Raw genomic sequence first — 19072 nt, 5'->3', positions numbered from 1 at the left:
GAATGGGGGTGAGATGGTATCATGAGTTATATTACCTTTGCTTCTGAATAATACAGAGTGATGTAAACTTTGCAGTTTGTGGGAGTCAGGATGCTGTGTGCTCACATTGGCTCTCCTCAGTCCAAAGGAGAACATGTACAATACGTGACAGCCCATGTGCTAACCTGGCTCGAGAGTCAGTCTTCTCTGGGAGTGAATAGAAGGGTCTAAAGGCTGCATGGTTCATCCATTGCCTAAGTGCGTAGAAGCTGAACATGGGGGAATCCAGAGTTTGGGAGTTGAAGATTGCTTTCCTTTATTGAATTTTGTTTGTGGACTTTAGAGTTTCAGAGATTTTCAAGAGCATGCATACTCATATGGACCTTGGAAATGACCCTAATCTATCACTCGGGTGGCCCCAATCCTTTGTGGACAACTTCGAGGTGGGGGGCTGTATTAGTTCCTCCTTCTCCATTGTGAGCCTCATGCCAGCCATCCTTCCTTGTCATCCCCACCCTGCCTGAGCACCAAACTATCCTTTGTATGTCTCCTTCCCCACTCACCTTGTTCCCCAAAGACCTGCCGGCAAAATGCCAGGCACAGACGGGATTGCTAATGCCCATCAGCTCTGTGATCCTTTGGACTCAGCTAATCGCCAGGGTAGGGGCCCTCACACAGCCTTTCTGAGGCCCGTTGAGAGCAGAGAGCTGTGCCTTTGTGTCTTTATTGGATTTCTTGGTTATGGTACCCGTGATGGATGGTGTGGAAACAGAGGGGAGAGAGTGCCAGATAAGTGATGAATCAACACAGACAGTTTTAAAACCAGCCGGGCCTGGTCCCACAGTGCTCTTCTTTGTCTCATTGGTTGGGGGATAGACGGGAGGTGCCTCTTTGGCATTCGTCAGGGTTTGAGTGGGGACTTAGGCACCAGGCTGAGTTCTTAAAGGGGCAGGTGCAGCAGCTGCCAGGCACACTTGTAACAGCGTGGGTGATTTCTCAAGGCTTCAAAGAGCTGCCACGCCGCACTTGCTGGCTGGGGCCCTCTCAATTTTCTCATTATTTCCTGAGCAGAACGGCAGGAACCTGAGCAAGCATTGATTGGTTCTGATTTAATTGGGACTCTGGGAACAGGCTCATTTCTTTGGGCTAATTGGAACTTTTCTCTTTCGGGGGGTTCTGCTGTCCATGCTGTTTGTCAGTCACCTCCTGTGGTTGTCCTAGGAGGACCTCTGGGGACAAATATTTAAATCTAAGTGGTTTCTTTTCATTCTACCTCCTTATTCCCAACCCCCTCTGGACTTTTGGGGGACATTCCTAATCTAAAGCTATTGTAAACCTGGCTTGATTTTACAAACTGCTTCTTGTAAACTCATTGGAGTGTGGAGGAAACACAGAGCCAAGGGCACCATCCCTTTGCCATTTCAGAGGCACAGGCAGTCACATTTTGGCGACATTTAGAGAGTGGGGAGTGGCAATCAGGCGACATCACGGGTCCTGCTGCCCATCAGCTTGACTGAGCTCAGTGCCTTAAAAGGGCAGAAAAGCCCCCATTTCCTTATCTCGAGAGCTTTTAGGTGCATCTTCCACATTCTTTGCTCTTGGATTTGCTGGTAACCTGGCCTTGCTGGATGAGCCAGACCTCCCTTCCCAGGGCTCACATTGGGCTTTCTTCAGGAGATTAGGGTGCCTTGGGCTTAGATGGTGATCCTGCAAGTCTTTGTACCTTTTGGCTTGGAGTGGGCAATATGTGTGGAAGAATCTGTGACTGGTCCCATGGTGTATCTTCAAAGGAAGGTGCTCACCCATTTTGGGTGCTCAAGCTGTGCCGTCAGGTGGGCACCATGGCAGTTCACAGCAGTTCTGCAGGGGCACAGCCAATCCTCATGAGGTCAGGAACACGGAACAGGGTGGATGCCAGGGAATTGTGAATGAGAAAGAGTGAGCCTCCCTTGGCTGACCTGGAGAAGGAAAAAGGAGGAGGGCAAGTTATGCTCTCCCAGCACAGCCCTGAGATTTGATGCCCTAGAGCTGGGCTGGTGAAGTCTGGGTGATTCTGTGATTCACACCGTTGTCACTCTGATAAATTTTCTTTTCTGGATATTTGAATCTGGGCCTTTGCGTGGGTTAAATCTACAGGGTGTTGGAAAGAATACCCTTTATATTATTTTTCTGGCATGACGAACTTTCATGATGTGTAGAAACCTTATTCTCCTGAATTTCACTTTGCATCTGATAAACCCTCTCCCATCTAAGTCATGGTGACCAGTTAATTGCTGGGTTGTGCAGAAGCACCTAGAGACAAATTAGGCAGCCCAGCCAGCAAAGAGTTCTGGCCTAGAGCTGTTGTTCCTACTGTGAGCAGGGGAGGATGGGAAGAGGATTGAAGAGCAAGCAGAGGAAGCCGTGGGGAAAGCATGTGCATTGGGGTGTGCGGCAAGTGGCTCAAACATTTTCTTGAGGGCTCCGTGGACCAGTGCCTGTTTCTGACTCATCCTTTTTGCACACATAGGTTGGACCCATTAGGCAAAAGCACAGCAACCTGCTGACCCTGACAGTGACTCTAAGTTTATCATGCATTTGTCTCTATGAAATTGTTAATTACTGGGAAAATGGCCAATCAGCCCCCACTTCAAGTTTCATACTCGTGGCACAGTGGATAATTGAAAAATCATGACTTTGTCTTTACCTACCCTTACATCTTTCCTATTCAGATTGATGGCTAAGACTATTTCCTGTGTGGTTCCCTGCAGTCTAACTGTCCCTGGGCCAGGAAGACCAAGAGTTGGTGCTTGGCAAGCTCTCTCTGTGTGGTGGAGCCTAAAATACTGCATCAGCTGAAGTTGTTCTTGGGAGAGGATAGCAGGGCTGAGACTGGCAGTTGCTAGGGAGAAGCTGGCATGGGCAGAACGCTTACCTGTCTATTAGAAGCTTGGGGGCCACGGCATGCCATATGGGTGTCCACAGAGGGGTTCCAGGTGCTGGGACAGCTGGAGTAGTCTATCCATAGGGCTTATATCTGCTTCTGCTCCTGAACGCTTCCTGAGGGCATGGCTTTTCCTCCTAGTCATAGTCCTTTGAGCTTCCAGAGAGTTCCCTCAGTAGCTTTCCTCCAGCCACTCTTAGGACTCAGGAAAGGACATTGCTGTACATAACACTCCCTGCCATCCTTCCTTGCTCCTGAGGGTGTCCAGGCCAGCTTTGGCTCACCATTGCACAGGGTACACACTGACCCTTGGTGCCTAGGCCTTCACTCTTGGTGCTGTCACTTGCTGGGGGGCTGCAGGTGGACGAAAAGGGGAAGGGAGTGTGTCCATGTGGAAGAGGCTTAACTTTGAGATAAGAGTTGGTTTTAGTGCTGGCTCTGCTGTGAACTTCCGAGTGAGTTTTACCTAAGTCCTTTCCCATTGGCAGTCTTATCTTCTCTGCCTGCTTCTCAGGGTGTGTAACAATCAAGTGGGTTAATGCTTATGAGACTGTTCTGTAAGCCATGCAATGCCATATATTGCCAGGTGTCATTGCCCTCAAGTCCTAAAGTATACTACCTGACTCTGGTTACTAAGGGAATAAGATTCTTGAATGAAGTTGGTATGTGGTGCTCCCACCCGGAAACACAGGTCCATAAGAGTCCTGAATGTTCAGTCGTTTACCTACCTGAACCTGCTCAGGTCCAGCTCCATGATTGTCAAGCAGTGGCTAATGATATCAGTACATGGGTGTGACTACTGTCTCTCTACAGATCAACGGATGTGAAAGGTGTGGCTCATGCAGCCTGCCTTGAAGCCAGTGGTCTAGGCAGGTGATCTTTTTATCTGGAGGTCTGAGTAGGGAAAGAAGACTCCCTAAGCCTGAAAGAAAATGATGGTCTTATGAAGCAGTGCTTCTTGACCCCAGAGCAGGAAAGGTTATATAAAATGACATTCCCAGGTTCCCCCTTATGAGACTTGGGGGCCCAGGCCATGTACCCTAGGTGTACATGATGGTCCTCCAGAACAGGACCATCTATGTAGCTGGAGTCTAGAAGACATGGGTCCCAGGGGATCTCACTGATGGCGTCCTTGGGCTTGTGGGATTTGTAGAAAGGGTAGACCCGAGTACCTGAGGGGACATAGAGGAAGTCTGGAAAGAGGGACTGCAGGAGCAGGCTGGAGGCTGGGTGGGCTGAGCATGAGGCCTGTCGACTGATAGGGAGGAGATTCACAGAGCATCGATGCACCTTGAGTAGGGGCTGGAGACTATGGGGACGCTGTTCAGGGCCCCAATGAGGCCAGATGGCATAGACTGGCACCTCAGCTGCTGTGAAGCCTGAGAAAGGCTCTGGGCTGAGGAGACAGGGACAGAATGCTGAGTATGGACTGTCCTGGGGTCATAGAGAAAGAGCAACCTTCCTTGTAGCTGTCCAGCACCAGCTGTTCACTCAGGACTGTCCTCAGAACAGCAGGGGTACCGCTACTGTGCTCAAGGGCACATCAAACCTGTAGGCTTCCCGTGCCCTGCTCAGGGCCTGCCAATCAGAGTTGGAGCTGAGGATTCGGGTTCTGTAACCAGGAGTTTACCTGCCTTTTCCAGGAGGCTCTCAGGTCAGCTATGACCAGTCCAACTCTGGATGTTGTCAGGGCTTTGACGACTCCTGAAGAACAACAGCAGTTCTTGGTTCATCTGTCTCCCCGTTTTGTGTCTCTTGCTCCCCGTGAATCTGTCAAAGCCCTGAGTCGTGGCCTGAAACCTCAAGGTCACTGCCTTGTGCAGCCCTCCCAAGGCGCTCTTCAGGCCAGACACTTCCATGCCTTCTCCTCAGAGGTCTCTTCTCTTTCTGAGTCCACTTGACTCCTCTCCTCTCTCCAAATGTAGACTTTTTTTCCATGGTAATTTTCCACCTACATGTAAATTCTTTCATGCTTGGAAACCCAAGGGACATTTTGAACCTTTCAACAGTTTCGGTGCCTTTGTCAACTTGAGCAGCTGAGATGAGCCAATTTATAAGCCTAGGGGAGTTGAGATGAAAAATCCGCTGGATTCAAAGGTGGAGAAAAATGTGTCTAAGTTAGCTCCTCTTTGAAAAAAGGAGTTTCTGGGGCCTGTTTCGATCTCCGTTAGGGTTACTGGTCCCAGCCCTGAGTCTCCACCTGCCTTCTCATCCTGGAAGCTGAAAGAGAAGGTGGGGGCCTGAGTGCGTGTGGGGGGGGTGGGGGCGGGGAGTACTACTCTAGCAGCCACATTCAGAGAGCGCTGTTTCTGCTCTCTTCTGCCCATCAGCAGTTGGCTGGTGAGTGAGAGGAAGACCACAACCCAGACAGCTTTCTCTCAAGCCGCAGGAAGACCAGCTCTGCTCAGGGCCTAGGGAGGCCAAGATCATTAACATCACAACCCTGTAAGATGAGCTTTATAATCAGATTTCCCAACAGAATACTTCATTTAGAAACCTCTCAGGCCTCCTCTAATCCCTGTGGTGGCCTTGCCCAGCGCTTTCCAGAGAGGAACCTGATGTAATTGGCTGGATGTAATGGGCTGTGACACCAGCATGAGCAACAGCAAACAGAGCTAGAAGAACGACCCTCTGCCACACCGACTCCAGCATGCCAGCCATGGCGACTTGGTCCCAGGCTCTGAAGGTGGTAAGGAGGCAGAGGGGAAGGGTAGATCTGGGTTTCAGATCCCTTTGTGCTTGACATTGCCCCTTCTGCCTTTGAAAGACAGGGTTAGCACTCAAATCCCTTTGATGCTGAACAAACAATCATGGTTCTCTCAGGTCAGTGCTAGAATTCCTGAGACTGATTTGGCAATGTTCTGTGCATGAGAGCTGCCCTGGGCAGACGTTCATGACTTAATAAATATGTGCTACCAAAGATGACAATAAAGCCACCATATAGTCATTACTGAGGTGCTGCAGATAGTGAAAGCATTGCTGGGCTAAGGCGAGAGTATGTGGGCTGAGAGACCATATATTCTGACCACCTCATTATCCATAGAGAGAGGGCAGCCAGGGAGCATTTCTGGGTACCAGTCTAGAGAGCCCTAGCTAGTTAACGTCACAGCCAGGATCAGAACCCAGGTCTTGGGAGACAGCCATCTGCAGAGCTTCTGACACTGGATGTTGCTGAAATTACTCATCCTTAAAAACACAACATGTATTTTTCAGGAATTGCAAACTTCTCTAGGTTCCAGGCACTCCCTGGAGCCATGCTCTGCGGTTCTGTTTCCCCATTGTATAGCACAGTGCTCTGTGTTGACTATTACCATTGTAATTCTAACCACTCTGGGAGAAGTACTATCTCTCCAGATGCTCTGACATGTTGACCTTCCCATGAACCATCCAGAGGTATGCATGGTGTTTTGGGACAAGGGCAACCCCATACTCCCTGGGAAGGATGAGGTCTAAGGCTTTATGCTTACAGAAAAGGACAGAGGGAGGTGTTGGAGCTACAGGCTAGAGGCCTGGTTGTGGCTCTGTAATCTGCATATCTGCATCAAGGACCAGCATGGGCTCCCAGGGCTGAAAACCAGTTCAGGCAGGGCTTGGTGGAGCTGGACAACCCTTTCTGCAGAAATTAAGTACAAACATCTACATAAACTTCCTTGCCTGAAGGGACAACCACCACTTTTGAGTGTGAAGCATGGAGATGAAAAATCATTCTGAATCTGAACCTGTCTGGAGTAGAGTCCTTCAGATCTGGGCCCTGGGGAACTCTGAGAGACTGAGTTCTGTTCCCACTGCTTGTGGCCGTTGACAAACTCTGTTGACAGTGCACAGTGCTCCTGGGCCTCAGGCAATGGAGTGTAGAAGACCTCGAGGAGTCTGAGGAGGTATTTTGCAGATGGAGAAGGAATGCATCCCAGACTCAGACAAACCCTAAGGAGCAAGCCTCATTGTGCCAACAGGGCTTGGATGGGGACATTAGGAGAGGGGCAGTCTCGGCCTTTCTCCCGGGAGAGATCTTTTCCTGTATATGTCCTATCTACACTCTCCTTGCTGGCTCATTTAAGAGCTTGAGTACTAGTTACCTGGGAAGACAGCTAAGCCTCTACTTTTATTTCGAGGGCCATGAAATAAGGCAGGGCAGGCTAATTAATATTGAGAGATGTGGCTTAGCAAAGAGGAGTATGTCTGGGTCTGCTCTGGGCCCCAGGAGCTATTCCATATGACAGAGCGTATCCCACCTTCCTGTTTGCACACTCAGGATGAGACTGGGCATCTTCAGGTGTGCAGGACTCATCCTCATGTTGTGGTTCACTCAAATCTAAGACCCATGGAGCCAATTGAGATGAATTGTGAGCCTTTATTAGCTGGCTGGTGACTGACTTTCTACCACGCAGGGTTAGAGGAGACCAGTCCTGAGCTTCCAGAGGAGGTAGCTTATAAAGCCTAAAACCACATCAAACAAGCGAGCAGGTTTACAGAAGCAGAAGTTGGCTATTAGCATGTCTTTGCACAGGATATCTCCTAGAACTACACCCTGGTTAACATTAAACAAGCAAGCAGATTATAGAAACAGAAGTTGGCCATTTGAAAATTTTCCACCCTTAACGGTGTGTGGTGTGTGTGTGTGTGTGTGTGTGTGTGTGTGTGTGTGTGTTTGTGTGTGTGTTTGTGCATGTGTGCGTGCAGGCGTGCATGCCTACTCTCATGGCTAGGGAGGTCAGGAGGAAATCATTGCGGCCACATCAGGCTCTGGAGAGGCTGATGAGGGGAAGGAGGCACTGTGGAGGGCCTCAGAAGGCTTCTTGGAATCACAGGTCAGAAATTCAGGGTCAGGGAGGGTCAAACCCAGCCCCAATGAGGGTTTTCATTGAGTTTAGGTCCCAGTTCAGAAGAAGGACTGGACAAGGACACTGGCCCTTTGGTTTCTGGCTTGCCCGTGGTCTCTGTCTGGTATAGCCCTATGGGCACACATTTTTAGCAGGGCCTGGAGTTACCTGGTCTTCGGGTATGACCCTGGGGGCCTGCTCTGGTCATCTCCTTGCAGGCCTCTGCGGTTCTGGCCTCATGTTCCCCAGTCAAGTTAAATTCCACTCATGAGTTCTTGTGGAGTGAGTAATCCCTGCGCTCATTCTTTCTTTAGGTACATAATGGGCACCTACTTATTCTAGGCCCTTTATACTAATGTACTCAAATTGAACATTTTTAAGAATTTGCTACATTCTTAGCTCTTAGAAAGTGCTTGTAATGTCCAGAGGACAAGGGGCCCACAAGTGGCTCTGTTGCTCTGGAGAACCCGATAGAGAATGGCCTCTCTCACTAGATAAGACCTCCAAGGACAGTGAGTCCAGCTCACCAGTTGACACTTACTTTGCTTTCCCACAGTGGCCCCCAGCCTAATTTGAGACACTTCCAGCGATTGGGCAGTGACACTTCCTGAGGCAGCCTGGTTCACCTCTGAGCCCTTCTTCCTGGTCTTGAAATGAATTGGGGGGCCACTGCTCCAGTCCCTGTGGTGGAGCTCTTATGTAGATCCCCCTTCTCCCAAGTTACCTTTTGTTGTTGTTATTACTTTTTAAATGTTTTGAACAGATAATACTATGAAAAGTAAGTTTCCCTCCCACTCTGGTCTCCCATTGTTAGTTTCTGATATTCTCTTGCAGAGGGGGTCCATGCCTTTGCATACCCAGGATACAGACATACCCTTCCCCCACCTGCCTGGGGCATGCCGCACAGGGTTTTCATCTAGTTTATCCTATCCCCTTTTTTCCTTAACAATGAAGGTTAACAGTAGTTTGTTTTATTACATAGAAATCTGCCTCATTCTTTCCAATGACTGTGTAGTATTCCATTGTATGGATACGCTTTGATTTAACTGGTCCTTCATTTATATATATTTAGGTTGCTCCCTATTTCCTGCTATTTCTAAACAATGTTTTCACAAACATCTTTGTACATTTATTCATCTTTGCACTTACTTGTGAACTTATCTGTGAGACAAATTCATGAATTAATTTATTCAGTGAGTATGTATTGAGGACTTTCAATGTGCCAAGCACTTTTCTAAGAGCTAAGAATGAAAAAATTCTTAAAGTAAAATTGCTGAATCAGAGTATATAAATATTTAATTTTGATAGATATTCCCAAATAGTCCTCCAAAAAAGACATTTTTTTTTCCAATTTTTGCTTTCACCAACAATGTAAGAGAGTTCCTATTCCCTATATTTTTGCCAAGATAACAAAATAAGAATCATTTTTATCTTTGCCATTCTGATAGATGAAAATCTGCATCCCACTGTGGTTTCAATTTGCATTTGTCTTGCTATGAGGGCCGTTGAACATGGCAAAGTTTCATGAGCTGCCCTGCTCAGGGGTTGAGACACAAACATCCCTATATAATTCATCATTAAATCAGGTGAGTTGTGTATGTTGCAGACAGTTTGGAGTTTGCTCACTCCATGATGTGGTCCACCCTTCACTGGTCTCCGTACCGTTCCCTCTTGCCCTGCATTCCACCTTTTATGTGTTCTTTGCCCACCTCTAGCATCAGGTATTTTGGTACATGCTGTGCACCTATCCCAGCGTTTTCCAGATGGTGGTAGGTAAAAGGTCTGCAGATGGGACAGGACAAAAGCAGGTGCTGGTGCTGAACGGCCATGCCATTCTCATGGTCCAGTCTCAGGAAAGCCAGCCTAACCTGGTTTGGTGGAAAACACATCTCGCTTTCCCATCCTTCCTTCTTTGCCCTGGGGCCTGTTCTTAGCTCCCTGCTTATCTTATTGCAGCCCTGCTCTGCCCCATGCATCTTTCAGAAACCACCTTTGGCACGGTCTCTTCGCCTCATATCCCTTCCTTTAACTCTCCCAGCTTACTTCTGGGACTTTGGGCCTCAGCTCACCCCAGTGTCCTCTTCAGCTTTCCCTTCCAGTCATCAGCCCTCGCCACCTGATTCCCTCTAGCACTTCTTCATTTCTGCACCAACCCACCCTCACCAGACCTGCCACGACTTCCCCGGGAGCCCTGAATCAATGTCCCTCCCATCCCTACACAGGTGTCTATGCCCCAGGCTGGGGCACACACCTTCCTACAGCCCTGCTGAAGCCCCAGGCTCTGCTTCTGCCAGGGAGTGTTGTTTTAGCCCTGGGTTGCTGCCTGACACCTCCATCTCCTTTTGTTTTTCCTCTTCCAGCTCTGGGATAGTTCTTTTTCTCTGGGGCCATGGACTTCGGACCTCTCTTACTCGCCTTTGTCTCCCTCTCTTCTCCTCTCCGCTCCCCTCCCTTTCCTTTTTCCCTCCCTCCCTTCCTCACTGCTTTTCCATTAACAGTCACTATATTCAGCTTAAGAAATGAGACGACTTAAAGAGGAATAATAAAATAAATAATAAATTAAAAACCTGGCATGTAGATATGGCAAAAAAGCAATAAAGATAATATGCAAATGACTGATGTTTGAAAAGAATGCTGACTTGCCCTGTTCACCTCGGCTAAAAAAGCAGCTTATACTCTCTTCAAGGCAGCCCCGCATTTCGTTGTCAGCTCATGGCGATGGTTATAATTTGGATATGAAGCAAACTTCTGAATTGGCTTGCAGCTTGCATGGAAACACTAATACAGCATTTCTATCATTTATAGAGCACTCATTATGTACCAGATGCTCTGCCAAATTCTTTTCCTACATCCTCTCTTAAATCCTCACAATAACCCTATAAGGTACACACGATCATCATCCTCATTTTTCAGTTGAAGATATTGAGGCACAGAGAAGCTAAGTAACATTGCCAAGGTCATATAGCGGAGGACTCTGAAGCTCACTTGATAACCGCTGTTCTCTACTCCTCCCCCAGCTGGAGAAGGGCAAGATTTGCTTAGGGGCAGATCTGAGATTTGTGATGGCAGCTGGGGCTTCAGCGTCCCATTTGGGCTGAGATATAAACCTTTACTAGCGCACCCAAAGAAAAGCGATCAGAGTTTGATCTGCATTAACCATCAGCTAGGGATGAACTAGCCATGGAGTTCGCGGAGTGATTGTGCTCACTGGCAAGAATGAAATGAAGGTGCACTCGACGCCCCCCTCGTTGCCATCGTCAGCCCAGCTCTCTCACTCTCACTCTTCTGCCTGAGCTCCTCATTGGCAGGGCCACGCCTGATGCTTCTATGTATCCCAAATGCCTACTCTGTGCCATCTGTTAAATGAGAACAAAACAAAACACATCGAAAACAAAATTTGTGGAAGCAGGGCGTGAGCCGAGGAAGAAAGGCTTTGCGTTAGTGTGTGTAAGACAACATCCCAGCGGCACTGAGTGCTGTGAGCTCTGTAGAAACCAGTCAGGAACCAGGAACGAGTCCCCCGGCAAGACATGTACTTGCAGAGGTGATGATGGCAGGCCCAGATGGAGGAAGTAACCAGTGATGGCAGAGGCCTTGTCTGTCTGTTGTCCAATATAGTGACACATTGTGCACACATACACAGAACAAAATCAACAGAATGGTCGCAAGCCCATACATCATGAAACCCTTTCACTAAAAGTTGGTGATAGTGTCTCAGTTTGACAGAGGACATAAGGTCAGTGCAACGTGCGTATTTCAAGTGGAAAATGACAATCTGCTCTTTGTGCAAGATGGATAGAGCTTCTCATGGAAATTGTATGGAATATGCAAGAACTCTGCCAAATCATGAACTTGGCAAAATTTTGCCTGTTCTGGGAATTAGGCGATTTGAGGGTTTCTATTTGGCCTGTCACACACATGGCTACATTCATTCAAATGTGGAGACCCTTGTCACTTGGGACTTTTCTTTTCTCACTGGTTCTGTTTGTCTTCCCCTCTGCATCTTGGCCATTTATCTCTCTCGTTTCCTTTTCCTCCATTTATTCTAGTCCCTTGTCTGTCTTCTCTCTGGATTTGCTTCGAAAAGAGAAAAAAGAGAAAACGCATTCCATTGGTAGTATTTTAAAGAATGGATGACTATTTCTATCCATTGTTTTTATCCCCCCCTCCACCCCAGGAAACTGTTTAGATGCAAATTGCAATAAAAAACAAATTCTTTCATATAGTTAAATACAAGAAATCAATGTTTCTCATTGAAAGCAATTGTAAATATTGCAAGAGTGATTTTTGTCATCAAATTAATATATAATCCCATGTATTGATAATAAGATCATTGACTAAAAATAACAATAGTTTTTTCTAGGTGCCTTTGTAGAATACCCTTCTTCTCTGTGCTCATTTCTCTATTTTTCTGGAGCATACTCTGATTCTTTCAGCTTTTTTGACTCCATTCTTGATTATTCTTGGCTTATGAGAATTCTTTCGAGCTTCCTTTTTTCCCCCTACCATCTTTTAAATCTTTCAGTCCAGCTGCTCATGAAGGGCTGGCAACTAAAGCTGTTCGTTGTTGACTTTAACCTCCCCAGTCAGGGCGATTGAGTCAGCCTTTCAGGTTGACAATGCCCTTCCCCTCTGTGGGGCTCTCTGCCCACTTACCCTGCCCACTTACTTAAGAACTTCCTCTAATGAAAACTCAGTTATTTGGGAGAGTGTTCCATCCTTGGGGATTAGTTTTTCCACCCTTCTTTCCTCTGAGCCCATCAAAGTATGCTTACTGCCCACTCCTGGCCCCCTTGGAGTCTAAATGTGAACTAACAGTGCCAAAGGAGTAGCAGATCCCCTTCCCTTTAAGGACTTTCTGCAGCCTTGAGGGCAGTGGATTTGCCACCCAGAGAGCTGATAGCATCAGTACACAGCCAAATGGATATTTCTACACCTACTTTTTCCTGACCCAGGAGGAAGAGGCAGAGGTGGCTGCGCCTGGTCATCCCAAGGGATGATGGCACTAATCCTCTCTCCCTACCCTGGCTTTCCCCAGTGGCCAGGCTTCTTCAAGCCTTTCCCTCACATGTCCTTCCCTGCCTATAACTGCATGCTGGCCCTTCCTTCTGGACCACAAAGGGCTCTGTAGACAGACATTGTGTGCTGTTTGCCAACACGGGGGCCTGGGTACACAGAGGGGGTGAGGGAGAAGCCATCTGCTCTCTCCTTTCACACAGACCTTTGCTTTCTCCCTTTCATTCTCCCCCTAGCTCTCTGTCTTTGAATGTGCATACAAAAATAAAAAAGCAGTTGCTAATTAGAGCAAGAGAATGAGAGTGAGCCTGAAAGAGGGATATAGCAGAGAGGCTAGCTCCGGTACAAATCGGCCCGCTTTTAAGAGCCAGTAAGGGAAGGATAAGGGGGGCCCTGAAGGGACTTTCGGGGGATATTTTGACAAAATAAGCAACAAATCTTATTCTTCAGAATGATGAAGAGGGGCTTTGTCTTAACCTACCATCAAAGAAGAGGAGGAAACAAAAAATGAGAGTTTCTTGTAAACTCCCACAATAAATGTCCACCTACCCTAGCTCTTCTTATCTTTTTCACTCTCTCAAGAGCCCAGCAAATAATAGTCTCTATTCTGGGGATATTTAAGTGTATCCTTTTATTGGTAATTTTTGTTCTGGCTGATAGAGAGTGGGGAATCACTGACTTCTTTTCCCAGGCAGGGCTGGCCGATAGGGGCGCTTCCCCGTGTAGGAGCAGCCAAGTCATCAGGAAGCCCCAGCTTGGAAAATATCCTCCAACAAATCAGGACTTTCTGTCACTCAATCCTATTCTTGGTTCATCAGGCAATTTCTTTCCCAATGCTGTGTCACTGAGTTTGCCAGGAGCCATCTTGATGCATGGTGCTGAAGGGCTGGCTCCCAGGTGTGTGACTGGGGGAGCAGCCGCCAGTGTTAGGACAGGACCCTGCTCCTACCCTGAACTCCTCAAACTCACTTTACACGCACAGAAAGTTCTGGGTACTACAGCAGCCAGGCCTGGGGCCGCCTGCCTGGCAGTTCTGCCATGGCTTAGAATGGAGCTGTCCCCTGCTTCATTTAGCCAGGCTCACGCTGAAGGCCTGGAGGTACTCTCCAGGAAGGGAGAGTGACTAGGTAACTCAGTCTCTCTAGAGATGCAGTTTCTCCAGGCATAAGATGAGTGGACTGATGTCACAGGTATGTAAAGATTTTGATGTAGGTGACCTGTGCATTGAAAAAAATGAGATAATTTTCTGATTTCTAGTGAATGTAAACAAATGAAGATGAGAATAGTAGAAACCTCATTATAATACACATTGGTACTAACTAGTCAGGGAGGAAGAAAGAAAAAGGAAATAGAACTTGGAAAGAAGGATGACAATTAGTTTATTCTCTTCCACTGGGAGCTGTTTCAAGTGATGGCTACACATGAGAAGAGAGAATGACCCCACTGGAATCTATTGGGAGAATCCCGTGATTCTGGGATGAGGTCTCAAACCGAGCTTTCCAGGAGTCCATACACAGTGGACCTGACTCTAGCACAGAGGCGTCAGCTCTTGGTATTGTCGTTTTTTTATTTTAGCCATTCTAACTGGTGTGTCCTAGTGTCTCACGGAAGTTGTAATTGGCATTTCTCTAGTGAATCATGATGTTGACTCTCTTTCATGTGCTTATTGCCTATCTGTTTATACTCTTTGCTGAAGTATTTACTCAGCATTTTGCCCCCGTTTTAATTAGGTTCTTTTCTTACTATTGAGAGTTGAAATTTCTTTATGTATTTTGGATACAAGTTATTTTGTTGAATATGTGATTTGCAAATATTTCTTCCAGTCTGTAATTTGACCCTTCTTTTTCTTAACAATGTCTTTTACAAAGCAAACATCTTTTTTTTGATGAAATGCAATTTATCCATTAAAATTTTTTTCTTATTAAAGACCATATTTTCTTGGAGCAGCTTTAGGCTCACAGCAAAATTGAGAAGAGGGTATGGGGAGATACTGTATTCCACCTGCCCTCACCTATGCACAGCCTCCTCCATTATCAGCATCTCCCACCAGAGAGGTACATTTATAACAATTGATGAACCTACGTTGATGCACCGTTATCACCTAAAGTCTATAGTTTACATCAGGGTTTACCCTTGATGTTGTACATTCTGTGGGTTTAGACAAATGTATAATGATATGTCTACATCATTGTGGTATCATATGGAGTATTTTCACTGCCCTAAAAATCCTCTGGTCTCTGCCTATTAATTCATCCCTCCCCATCCCTCAACCTCTGGAAACCACTGATCTTTTTACTGTCTCTATAATTTTCCTTATTCCAGAATGTCAAACAGTTGCAGTCATGTAGTATGTAGCCTTTTCAGAGTGGCTTCTTTCACTTAGTAACATGCATTTAAGATTTCTCCATGTCTTTCATGGCTTGATGGTTCCTTTCTTTTTAGAGCTGAATAATATTCCATTGTCTGGAGAATTTATCCTCTTTTTTTTTTTTTTTTTAAAATCCAGGTTATGGATCATACTTTTGGTTTCAAGTTCAGTAATTCTTTGATCAATCCCAGGTCACAAAGGTTTTTTCCTAATATTATCTACTAGCAGTTGTATAATTTTGTTTTACTACATTTAGATCTGTGATCCATGTGGAGTTAACTCTTGTTGCAGATATGAGGTTCAGGTTGAGGTTCATTTTATTACGATTTTGCCTCTGATATCTAGTTGTCCCAACACCAGAGAGCTGTGTGGATGACTCTACCTCTTCCAAGCCTTTACTTGAATATCACCTTCTCAGCGGCCCCTTCCCTGACCACCCACCTTTCAGTGTGGACTGCTTTCCTGGCCACCCTATCATGCTTTATTTTTCTCCATAGCACTTACCAGCTCTAACATAGTGCTCACTGTACTTATTGATTACATGCATTATATATCTATTCTCACTGGAATATAGGCTACATGAGGGCAGAAATATTGGAGTTCATACTTGTTCACTTGTATCCTGAGTGAACCATCAGCACGGGGCACATGGCTGCAGAGAGCTAAGGCGGAGGGGTGGCTGGCTGATGGAAGCTCCTGGGCAGGCAGGGGAGATCAGACTAGAAGTGAGCTGTCCTGAGCTGGTGGCCTCCCTGCCTTGCATGGTTCATTGGGCAAAACAAGTGTGTCAGAGTTAACACTGCACTCCAGAGCTGTTCTCTCAACTGCCCGCCCACCATATTGTGTGAGGCTCATAAGAACTTAAGAAATTAAACCGTTTTCCCTCTCAGTCCTAAAGTATTTTTTCCTTGAAACTTAAAGCTTTATCCATTTCTCACACTTATACCCCATGAAAGACCAAATGCTTTAATGCCTTGGGAAAATTATCTTAAATTCTAACAGCCCTCAATCCTGGGTGTTAGAAGCGGCTCAGACGAGGTGGTTGGCAGGGCCAGGGGGCACGCGGGGAATCCTGTTTAGGAGGCAAAGTAGGTTAGAATGGAGGCTTTCAACTGGCTAATAGTGCTTCAGTTTCAGCGATGAGGCTTAACTCATCAAGTGGGAGGCCCTGGGAATTGGAAAAGCAAACAGTACAAAGCTATGGAGAGACCAGAAGAAAAGAGGGCAGATTAAATAAGTTGAGGTGGATTCGTTCCCTGCAATGGAGCCCTTCTTCATTCTGTCCCTACCCCTAGTTCCAACATCACTGTGCTCTAGGTTTTCTCAAGCAGCTGGTGGAGTGAGTGTAGGACGTGGTGTCTCCCTGGGGTGTCCTCCGGTATTTCTTGATAGGAGGGGCTTGGGCAGCAGTGTGGTTGCCTGGATGGGGAGGGGGCCAGCTGGGCATTTGAAGGCTCCATTTGCACAGCAAGCACACTGTTCTTAAAGTGAATGTTAATTTGGAGTTCCGGGGCACTGATGGCAACGGATTGGAGAGCTGCCGCTCTGCCTATCAGGCTGTTGTGGGCTGGTGGCAAGCATCTTCAGAAGGAACTGGCCCTTCTCCTTCCTCGCTGCTCAGGCACTGGCCTCTTAGATACCACCCCATCCCTCGTCCCAAGTGGTACCCTGCAGGTCCAGCGAATCCTGGCATAATGCCCTCAGTTCAGCCTTGCTCTTTGATGATCTCTCAACAGCTAAGGCTTCTGGCCTCTTTGGAATCTGGTCACATACTATGTTTGTTCCCAGAGAAGCAAACTGACGTTGTCTCTTATTTCTGTCTTGTTTCCACCATTGGGTGGACACAGTTGGCTAATTTTCTCTTTTGATAATTTTGCTTCAGTTCAGTGGGAGGAGCTGCTGATTTTGAGTCATCAGAATGAGGAGGCGGGGAACCCAACTTGTAATATTTCTTAAAATATACTTTAATGAAGACGCCCATTAACACTTATAATAATTCACAGAAAAGAAGCCCAAGCAGAGCTGGTTGAAATGTTTTTGTCTTTTTTTTTTCTTTTAAAGTGTTACCAGCTTAAATGGAGGTTGTAATTATAGATAAGAAACAGAAAGCAGCAGCGTCTGAGAAAGGATCCCTTCTTGCCTGTGTCCTTGGCCACATCTGCCTCCTGTGGCTCTTCTGGGCAAGGCCTACCTCCAGAGAGTCTGCCTCCCTTCCCTGGGACCCCTTTCCTTCCTCTCCCTGCAGAGCATCCTTGCTATGAGCCAACCCTGTGTGTAGAGATCCTTAGCTGGACAGAGAATGCCTGGGTTTTAGGGTCTTTCTATGAGAATATGTGTGTGCATGTACGTGTACAAGGTAATGTCAAAACAGGTTTCCAAAAATTGTGATATGATTTAAATATTTACATTCGACAAATAACTGCTTTTAACACAGAAATTGCAATACTCTATGTTATGCTACAAGAAAATTCTTGGGGGATTTATAAAGTGTATTTGTGGACAGCGCCCTGGAAGCAGGCCGGTTGGATAATGAGACACAGTCTTGAGTTGTGAAAGACTTCTCATTTAAGTATATCTCACTGAGTGTGAATTTGAGGCCTTTCCTGAATGGGAATGAGGCCAGATGTCCCTCGTACCCTGCCTCTAACAGCCCTATCAGCCCCAGCATCTGGGAGTGTGGGCAGCTGTGACTGAGCGAGTCCTTCATGCACCTGTACATCCCAGGTTAGCCTTAGTTGCATCCCTTGTCTCTGGAGACCTGGCCGTACTCTTCTTCATGCTCCCTCAAATACCCAGTGGGTACTCCATGGACAGAGCCATTCGAAGCCTGATTCAGAGGGCAGATAAATGTGATGCCTGATTGAGTTGGGGACTGCTGGCACAGTCACTCTCCTGCGGGAGCCCTGCCCTATGGCTCCCCCTGTGGTCTCAGATGCTCATGGTCATCTCTGTGCCCTGACACCCTGGTCTGCTGCCCATTTTCAGGGCAGGCACACAGCAAAGAGATTGCTTCCTCTGACTGCATTGATTGGCTCACTTGCCTTCCCTAAGGAGCAGGGGGAGCCCTGATGGTCAAGGGAAGAGTTGAGCAAGGTTCAAAGCACCAGACAAGACCCCGGCTCAGCCTGATGGAAACGCTCCCCGCTTCTTTGTTATGGGGGTGCCAACTGCAGGTCTGGCAGCAGGAGGGGAGCCAAGCGGAAGTTTTCTTTGTCTATGCTGTGGTCTTTTGAAAGGAACTCTCTGAGAATTAAAGTGCCCAGGAGTGACATGAGTGGGTTGGAGTGGTGGCTGTCAAGGAATCTGGGGAGAAAACATTTCTGTACTACTCAATCGTAGAGGAAAATGCTGCAGTTCCAGGCTCCGAGGCTTGAGCAGGAGAGTATGCCTTATCTCATTAGGGAGACTCCAAGAAGTGTTGTCTGACCTGGAAAAACACAGAGAAACATCTGTAGGAGGGATGATCCAAAGGCCAGAGGTGAGTTGGTGATCTGGCTGAGGGACTGGTCTTCAGAGAGAGAGAGAGTGATTTAAAGCTGCTCCTGGATTTATCCTGGAGGATAAATCTCTGCCTTTATCCTCCTAGTTGGAGACCCTGCCGACTCTAGGGGCCTCTAACCAAACCCTGCCCCAGTACTCTAGGTTCACACCATCTCCAGATTCATCTTCTTAGATCCCAGACTGGGTCAGTCATTGCTATGCTCACTAATTCTCTGGCTCCCCACTGCTATGAGAGCACATTCTCAGGCAACCAGTCAGGAAGGGGTTCACACATACGCGCAAACACCACAGGCCCCAAAACCAGCTTGACCGGCAGTGTAGACACGGGCCAGACTGCCTGGGTTTGAACTTTGCCACACCACGTGCTGGCTGTATGGCCTTGGGTAAGTTACTCTACATTTCTGTGCCTCAGCCCTAAAATGGTCATAATCATAACCTACTTCCTGGGGTGGTTGTGAGAAATGA

General features: G+C 47.1%; 1 protein-coding gene across 1 annotated transcript in view; it reads left to right on the top strand.

Annotated features, from left to right (window-relative positions):
• The window catches only part of EPHB1 (EPH receptor B1), a 400881-nt gene that overhangs the window by 148688 nt on the left and 233121 nt on the right, over positions 1 to 19072 (top strand). The window lies entirely within an intron of this gene.

The sequence above is a fragment of the Rousettus aegyptiacus genome, unplaced genomic scaffold, assembly GCF_014176215.1.
Source record: "Rousettus aegyptiacus isolate mRouAeg1 unplaced genomic scaffold, mRouAeg1.p scaffold_m13_p_4, whole genome shotgun sequence".
In the NCBI taxonomy this organism is placed as follows: domain Eukaryota; kingdom Metazoa; phylum Chordata; class Mammalia; order Chiroptera; family Pteropodidae; genus Rousettus; species Rousettus aegyptiacus.
Note: the sequence above shows the minus strand (reverse complement) of the source record. Positions and strands in the feature narration are given on the sequence as shown.